General features: G+C 44.4%; 1 pseudogene; it reads right to left on the reverse strand.

Annotated features, from left to right (window-relative positions):
* Positions 1-5,378: 5,378 nt before the first annotated feature.
* Positions 5,379-5,429, reverse strand: LOC150003984 (U6 spliceosomal RNA; annotated as a pseudogene).
* Between the last annotated feature and the right edge of the window lie 2,226 nt (positions 5,430-7,655).

Raw genomic sequence — 7,655 nt, forward strand, 5'->3', positions numbered from 1 at the left:
AACCACACTGAGTTGTGTGCCATCATGTAGAAAGGAAGAAGCAGATGGGAAGAAACTTCTGTTTTGGAAGAGAAGCTGGCTTCACAGTCTGTACTCACTCTCTGGAATTGTGTTTGAGAGGAGGCAGTATGACCTACTCTGCATGAAACTTTCATGTCTGGACATTAATGAGGCATGTATATGCTGAGTGGTTTCCTGTGTTCATTAATGCAGAATTCTAGAGTTTTGGTCCTAAAACAGGTTATATGCCTGAAACTTTTCTTTAGGGCTCAATGCCATATAAACTCCATTTGCTGGGATTTAGTTCCCAGCTGGGGAGGAAGCGTGCCCAGAGAATGGATGTCACCGTGAAATCTGCCTCATGTCGTCCTGGGCCAAGGGGCCAGGAGAGGGCTGACACAGTCAACCCACAAGATCTGGAGACTTCAGTGGCCCAATTGGTGCAGGGGGTAGGTTGAAAAAGGTTAGTCTGAATCTACTAGATATGACATTTCATCTGGCAACCAATTCCTGTTGTTCCCTGCTAGTTAGACACTCTTTCATTTTCTCCACTTGCAAAATTCTACTTGGCTTTCAATGGCTACTTTCTCTTTGGAGTCTTTACTTCAAGGCAGAGTTAGATACTCCATCTCCTATGCCCCTCTCAGCCCCTTGTTCTTAACCAATATTATGGTGCCTATCACAGTCCTGCATTAACTGTTTATGGCATCTCTGTCTCTATCACAAGACAGTGAGCTCCCGAACTAACATAACAAACTGAGACCAAAGAATAAGCATCCAATACTCTGCGTTGTAGTCACTAGACTGAAAAGGAACCCCATGGGAGATCTTTTGTACTTCCAGCCTCAGTATGAGCCTGATCTTGCTTTGCGAGGGAGATGTCACAAAACGCTTAATCCTTATTCCTTGGATATTTGTTGGTTTTCCCAAAGAGGAAAGAAACCCATGCTAAAATTTTGTTTTGGGATTTTAGAATTTAAATGGACACGACTGTCCATTTAAGTGAATCTAAGCTTTGTGGCTACCTATTCACTTTTTCATATACTAAAACATTTGACACATACCCACCATCCCAAAGGTCACTGGGGCAGGCACTCTACATGATTATACACAGGGGGTGTTAAGGTCAGTGGTTTGCCCACAGTAACACAGTTGCTGAATTACAGTGTTTAGCCCAGCATTGGCTTCTATTTCCCCTGTCCTGTGATAGAGCCAGCACGTAAACCTGTCGGAAATTATTAACTACACTTAATAAATATAGGATTAAATGAGTTTACCCAGCATGGAAAAATCTGGCATGGACTGAACCTCAGGGAGCACATAAATCATTCTGTAAACTGGGGATCCTTCCCTCTGAGGGCCTTTTGTGTATGGAAAGTACCTGTTATTAGGCTCTCCAAAGCCCCGTTTATTTAACAGTTTTCTCCCAATCACATATGTCCCATCTAATAGTCCTGGTGCTATGATGATAGACATCACGGAAATGCAGAGCAATAGGAAGAGGTTGATAAGTACACCGGTTCGTTGGGGGTAAATTATATAGTCGAGTGGTCTTTTCCCTTTTTGCTTGGAAGTTCATTTCTTCACTTGATTCCTCTCTTAAACTATGTTTCCTTTCAAGGCTATCTTGCAGAAGGGGGAGTATTTGGATGGCTTGGAGCAGAATGACATTTGGAAACAGGCTTAGTCTTCTGAAATAGCATTTCCCCTTCAGAACAGTGTGCTTTGAGGTGTCATTATCAACATGCAAACTGAAATTCCCAGAACCTAGGGCAAAGGTGATTAGAGCTTAAGTAGAACTCAGTAAAGAAGACATTAGGGGATTTACTTTAAAATAATAGCCTCCAATGTGTTCGTCCGTTTTACTCTGGTCCCTCTCCTCTGCTGTCTCTCCAGCCATGCCACCTACCCCACGCCCCTCTGACCTCTGCTCCATTTTCATCGCCCCAAATTGCAGGCATATGCAAAAGGCTCTGTTTTTCTCTCATTGTTGACTTAATTACATAACTAATGACACACACACTTTTTTTTTTTTTCAAGAAGAAGGAACATCGGGCTTAAGGAACACATCACTTCTTAGAAGAAGGCTGCTGTCACCTCTCCTGTACCGTACACCTCTGCTCACCCTTGTGTTCATCATTCCGCGGATGTCCCTTAGAACCTTGTCACCTACATATGACTCCACTTACACGTGCACATAATGTAACTCACATTCTACTCTGTGGTGCTCTTGTGAATATGTCTCTTTGGAATTATATCTTCCATCTCAATTTTACTGGGAAAAAATAATTCGCTCTTGATTTTGTCTTTCAGACTCTTTTTGCTTATACACTCAGATCAAAACTTTAACCTTTCCGCAACAGAAAATAACTTAATTTTAGCACATCATATGTAAAGTGTGAGTTTTCCTTCCATTTTTTGGAGGATGAATAATATGTGTTTTCTTTGATAAGCAGCTGAATTATGTCCCCGCAGCATTAATGATGTTGAAGCCCACGGGACTGTACTAGACACAGGGTCTTTAAGAAGGTACTGAAGGTTAAATGGGGTCAAAAGGGTGAAGTTCAATTCTGATAGAATTGATGGTCTTGTAGGAAGAAGGCAATCTCTCTGTGTCTCTCTCTTTCTTTTCCACACACATGTACCCAGCCGAGACCATGTGAACACACAGCAAAAAAGGTGGCCATCCACAAGCCAGGAAGGATCTGAGGCCAATCTTGAATTCTTTCAGTTGCAGGGTTTTCATTTTTTGTTTTTTCAAATGTCTCATACCTGACTAAATTATGAATTTGGGAATTCATCTCAAGTGGAGGCATAATTTGAATAATAGATCCCATATGTTGGGCACATGCTAAAGGCTTTGCTTAGCATTTAGAATCTATTATTTAATTTACCTTTCTAACATTGCAAGAACATAAGAATTATTATCCTCACTTTACAGATGGGGAAAACGATGCTTAGACAGTTTAACAGGTGGCCTAAGACCCCACAGGCAGTTGGGCTTGCTATCTGGCTTTGGATGTATCTATCTATGTATCTATAAGAGCTACACTTTCCTATTAGATGAGACTCTCTCTGAGTGGCAGTGGAGTCCTTCTTGGAGTTTGGGGCATGTCAGACTGCAACTTGGGTCTGTTCCCTCTTCCGTGACACTCTGAGGTTTAAGGACAAAGAGAGGAAATTGTCCCCCTTGTTCAAGTGGTCCCATCAGCAGAGGGACTGATCACAGAGAGACCTTTGGCACAGTCTCACATGGGCATCTTTCCCATGGCAATTCTTTTTCTATTAGTCACATCCTAACCCCTTTTTCCTAAGGCGAGGAATGTATTGTTGAGGTCTCAGGACGTGAGAGAAGAACAAAAACCCCAACCCACTGTGTTAGCCCAAATCAGGCAATTATCTTCCCTCTTTCATCCTTTCCTGAATAACTTGGTTATCTCTTCCCCCGCTGGATAGATATTGGCTGCATGGGTCATGCTTGGAGAGGGTCCAGGCCTGGGGAGTGTGAAACATGGCACAGATGTAGGCAGAGTTTCTCTCGTAGGCAGATGTCCCAGGGCCAGAGGTCACATTGCAGGAATTATTCAGGATCTTTCATGTGCTATTATTCTCGTCTCTGGTCCAGTTGCTTTTCTTCAATGGCTGCGAGGACAATCATTGTGCATGGAAATCTTGGTTTACCTGGGATGAAGAGGCCAAAGAAAGTTCTTCCATGGGTCCCTGTTATGCCGTAGACTCCTCATGCAGGGGAGGAAAAGGTGGAAATGCAACTCGTAGCCTGATCCAATGAGCCATTTACTCGTATATTCCAACTCTGACCAAGTCGTTCCTGGGCACCGAATGCTCAGTGGCTGGCTCCTCACTTCCTATGGAGCAAGTCCAAGTTCATTGGTGCAGCATATAAAAACCTTTGACATCCTGCCTTATACTTCTGCCTCCTTTCTCTCTGCATCTGCAGGCAGCTCCCAGGTGCTGCTCAGGGCAAACCACATTGGGCCTTTGCACATGCTCTTTATCTCCTTCCTCAGCATGGGGAACATTTGCTCCCTGTTAGACACCCCTCCTTGACCCTTTCCCGGCAGCCCCGCTTCTGCCCAAGCAGAGAGGTTTCTCCCTCCGTTGTATTGTATGTGATCCCATGAGAGTGCTTTGTAGGCCGTCTTTTCTTCTAGACTATGAGTCTTAGCCCCCCCTCACTTCTGAGTCCCCTTTCACACAATAGACACTCGATACATTATTTTGGTGAGCAAATCAGTGAATACTCCTGGACATTTGCAAGGTATTTTCCTTATTTAACAAATCGTTTTTTCTCTCGTATCTAACTCTGATCTTCATTATAAGCCCATGGTGGCATTATCTTCCTCATTTTGGACATGAGGCCATTCAAGGTCAGAGAGGTAATGTGATGCTCCAAGGTAGTAGACTGGTGACTGGCATGCAGTCTCTACATCTCAACTGAGGCGAGAAGAGAATTCTGCTGATTAAACGTGCGATGGCTGTTCTTATGGGTGGAAACATTTCAGCTCTTCGATTAGCTTTGAATTATTTTTATGGAGATCAGAGTTCTATACTTTAGGCTATTTGGATGGATCCCCATTGCCTGCAGGAAAGAGTTCGAACTTCTCAGCAAGGCATTCAAGATTCTAACTTCAGTTACAAATTTTACTTTTATCTTTAATCACTCACTTTTGTGGTCATAGTACCATCCCCTTTCACTTCACACCAGAGGTTGGCAAACCTTTTCCAGAAAAGACTAGATCGTTAATATTTCAGGCTTTGTGGGTGAGGCAGTCTTTGCTGCAACAACTCTGCTACTGTAGTGTCGCAGCAGCTATATCGTCGTCGTCGTCGGCAGCCGTCCGTCTCGAGAGACGATGGTGTAGCTTCTTAAGAGTCTATCTGCACCACCGAGAATGGCTGTGCAGTCCGACTCGGGAGTGACACGGTATCTGTCTCCTCCCGTGTTAAATCGACATCTTGCGATGACGCTGGAGTGTCCTCTCCAGTGAAGCTGAAGCTACAGAGCCTGGGCAGGGTGATATGGAGGGTCTGCTGTTGCCCATGCAGCAGACCCCCCCTCTCTTCGCAGCTGAAGGGTCCAAGGGAAAGACGGAGTCAATACAGCTTGGCTTCAGGTGCGCCGCAGGAGTTGCCGGTGTTGACTACAACGTCAAACCACCTTAGGGACTCCGGCTCCGGATTTTCTGTCGGGGTTTACTCCCTTAGCCTTTCCTCTGAAGAGGTATGCCGCAAGGCAGCGGAGGTTTTTTGGAGTCAGAGTTTTCCTTCTCTGATGTGCCCTGACTGGAAGATCGAACCAGCGACACTTAGCTCGCAGGCCGATGCTCAATCCACTGAGCCAAACCAGCCAGGGCTGAAAAAATATGGAACGCTTCACGAATTTGCGTGTCATCCTTGTGCAGGGGCAGGGGCAGCTATATAAATGACTGGCTATGGCTTTGTTCTAATAAAACTTTACTTATAAAGACATTCGGTAGGCCTCAGTTGGCTTGAGGGCTATAGCTTCCTTACTCCTGTTATAAATGACTCTTGAAATGATCATATATGATTCCTTTTTCCCCTTTGCCTCAGTTTTTCCCTCTTCTATGTTCCTCACCTTTATATCCCTTCCTGACTACCTTCTCTCCGTCTTCTTTTTAAATGTGTGCTTAACAGGTGTCCCTTCCAGTGAGTCGTCCTGAAGTCACTGCATCTGCCCTGTTGCTGGTTCTTGGAAACATACGAAGGGGAATTCCAGCAAAGAGTTCATCATCGCTCATGGTCTTAGTTTCAGATCCCTTGCCCCAACTCCACCTTCACACTGTGTTCCACTTTGTCTTTGATTCGTCCACTGACCTCCTGGCTCATTTTCCTATTTTCAGTCCTGCCTCACTCACACCTAGAATTGGTGGTTCACCCCACCGTCACAGTGGTGACCTTCTTTCAGGGGAGTCTCCTTCAGCCCTTTGGCCCTGGTGACTCAGACCCCCTTGGGTGCACGCCTTCCTGGCTGGATCTGGCACTGGGACTCTCTGCATCCGTACTCTCCTTGCCTTCATCTTCTAGGTAGTCTGTCTGCCTGATTGTAACAGGGGTTGCTGGCTGGAATCGGACACTCCGTGCCCGGTCCTGTCAAGCCAAGAAGATGAACGAACAAGAATGGCATGGTCTGAGTCCTTGAGAAGCCCAGTCTAGCAGGGAGGAGCTACAGCTCATTCTAATTTAACAAGAGAGGAGAACATCTTTGGGGTCCAGACTCGGGAGTGATGACTTCAAGGGGAAAGAGTAGGGTTAGAGACAGCTTTGATTTTTACCTCTGAATTTCACTTTCTTACTGAAAAGCTGCTATAGCCGCCTACTGTTGCCTATGCCAGTTCGAACTTCCACTGAGTCTCCTTGAATGTGCTCTAAACTGCCTCACTGGTTTATGAACCCATTGAATTACACTTCTCAATAACCCCCAATGTGGACTTCTGCCCCAGGGACGGCTGTCTTAGTCTTCCTTGCATACGGTAGCATGCCAATTCCTACCTACATGTTTAATGGCCAGTGTGATCATCCAACTGTGTCACCTTGGAAGGTCACTTGATCACTATAAATCTCAGTTTTCTTACCTGTAAAATAATTAAGTATCTGCCTTGCTTACCTGTTTATTAAACAATTCCAGTACTTACTGATATGTCATAGCTAAAGTGTTTACCATGGTTCCTGACACTATGAGTCCTCAATAAATATCAGTTTCTTCCTGTTCACAGCCCTATCCTTCCTTCCTTCCTTCCTCCCTTCCTTTCTTTCTTTCCTCCTTCCTTTCTTTTCCTTCCTTCCTTCCTTTCTTTTCTTTCCTTCCTTCTCAAGCCTAATCATACTTCAAGACCAGTTTATGTTTTGCCTCCCTCATGAAGATTTCTGCAATCATTTCAGCCAACATTGACTTTTGTCCTACTCCTTAGACGCTACTAAACAGAGGCTTAGAGAATAATACCTTTAATTTTTGACTATGTTTTGTTGTATGACCTACTTTATCACTTTTGAGTCAGACAGACCTAGGTTTAAGGCCTTGCTCTGTCATTGTGTAGCTGTGTGATCTCAAACAAGTTACTTATATTTCTCTGAGTCTCTATTTTCTCACTTGTAAAATCAGACTGGTGCTAACTTTCCTGGTACCTAACATAAAAGCCACCTTTCAGTTGCTCCCTGTCACATCAGCTCCTCCAAAAACTCATGATCTGAGGTGACGGCTGTTTGTTTCTCTATGGTCTTTCTGCTCCCTCCATCAGGTAATAATTATTAGGTGACCAGAGACTTTGACTAGTGTGTTTGCTGCACTATCCCCAGTGCTAGAAGATCTCATTGAATATTTAATGAATAAAACATAGTAAGTCACTTACAGGTGGATTTTGAAGATAAACTCAGGTGTGGATTAAATAAACGAATGCCTGGTACAGGGGTGTCAGTGAGCTCTTAGCAAATGTGAATTTCCTTGCTGACCATTTGTACCATCACCATTGCTACCACTATTTCTACTAGTAAATAAGGCACATACAGCACTGTGTACTCTAAAGCAATAATGCTGGTCGGAAAGAGAAAACCTCTCTACAGCGGAACCAACCTCCTGGGAGCTGCTGAACTCTGAGAGGGCGCGGTGTGGGTCTTTG

The sequence above is a fragment of the Furipterus horrens genome, unplaced genomic scaffold (genome assembly GCF_987537825.1).
Source record: "Furipterus horrens unplaced genomic scaffold, mFurHor1.1.pri manual_scaffold_7, whole genome shotgun sequence".
Taxonomy (NCBI): Eukaryota; Metazoa; Chordata; class Mammalia; order Chiroptera; family Furipteridae; genus Furipterus; species Furipterus horrens.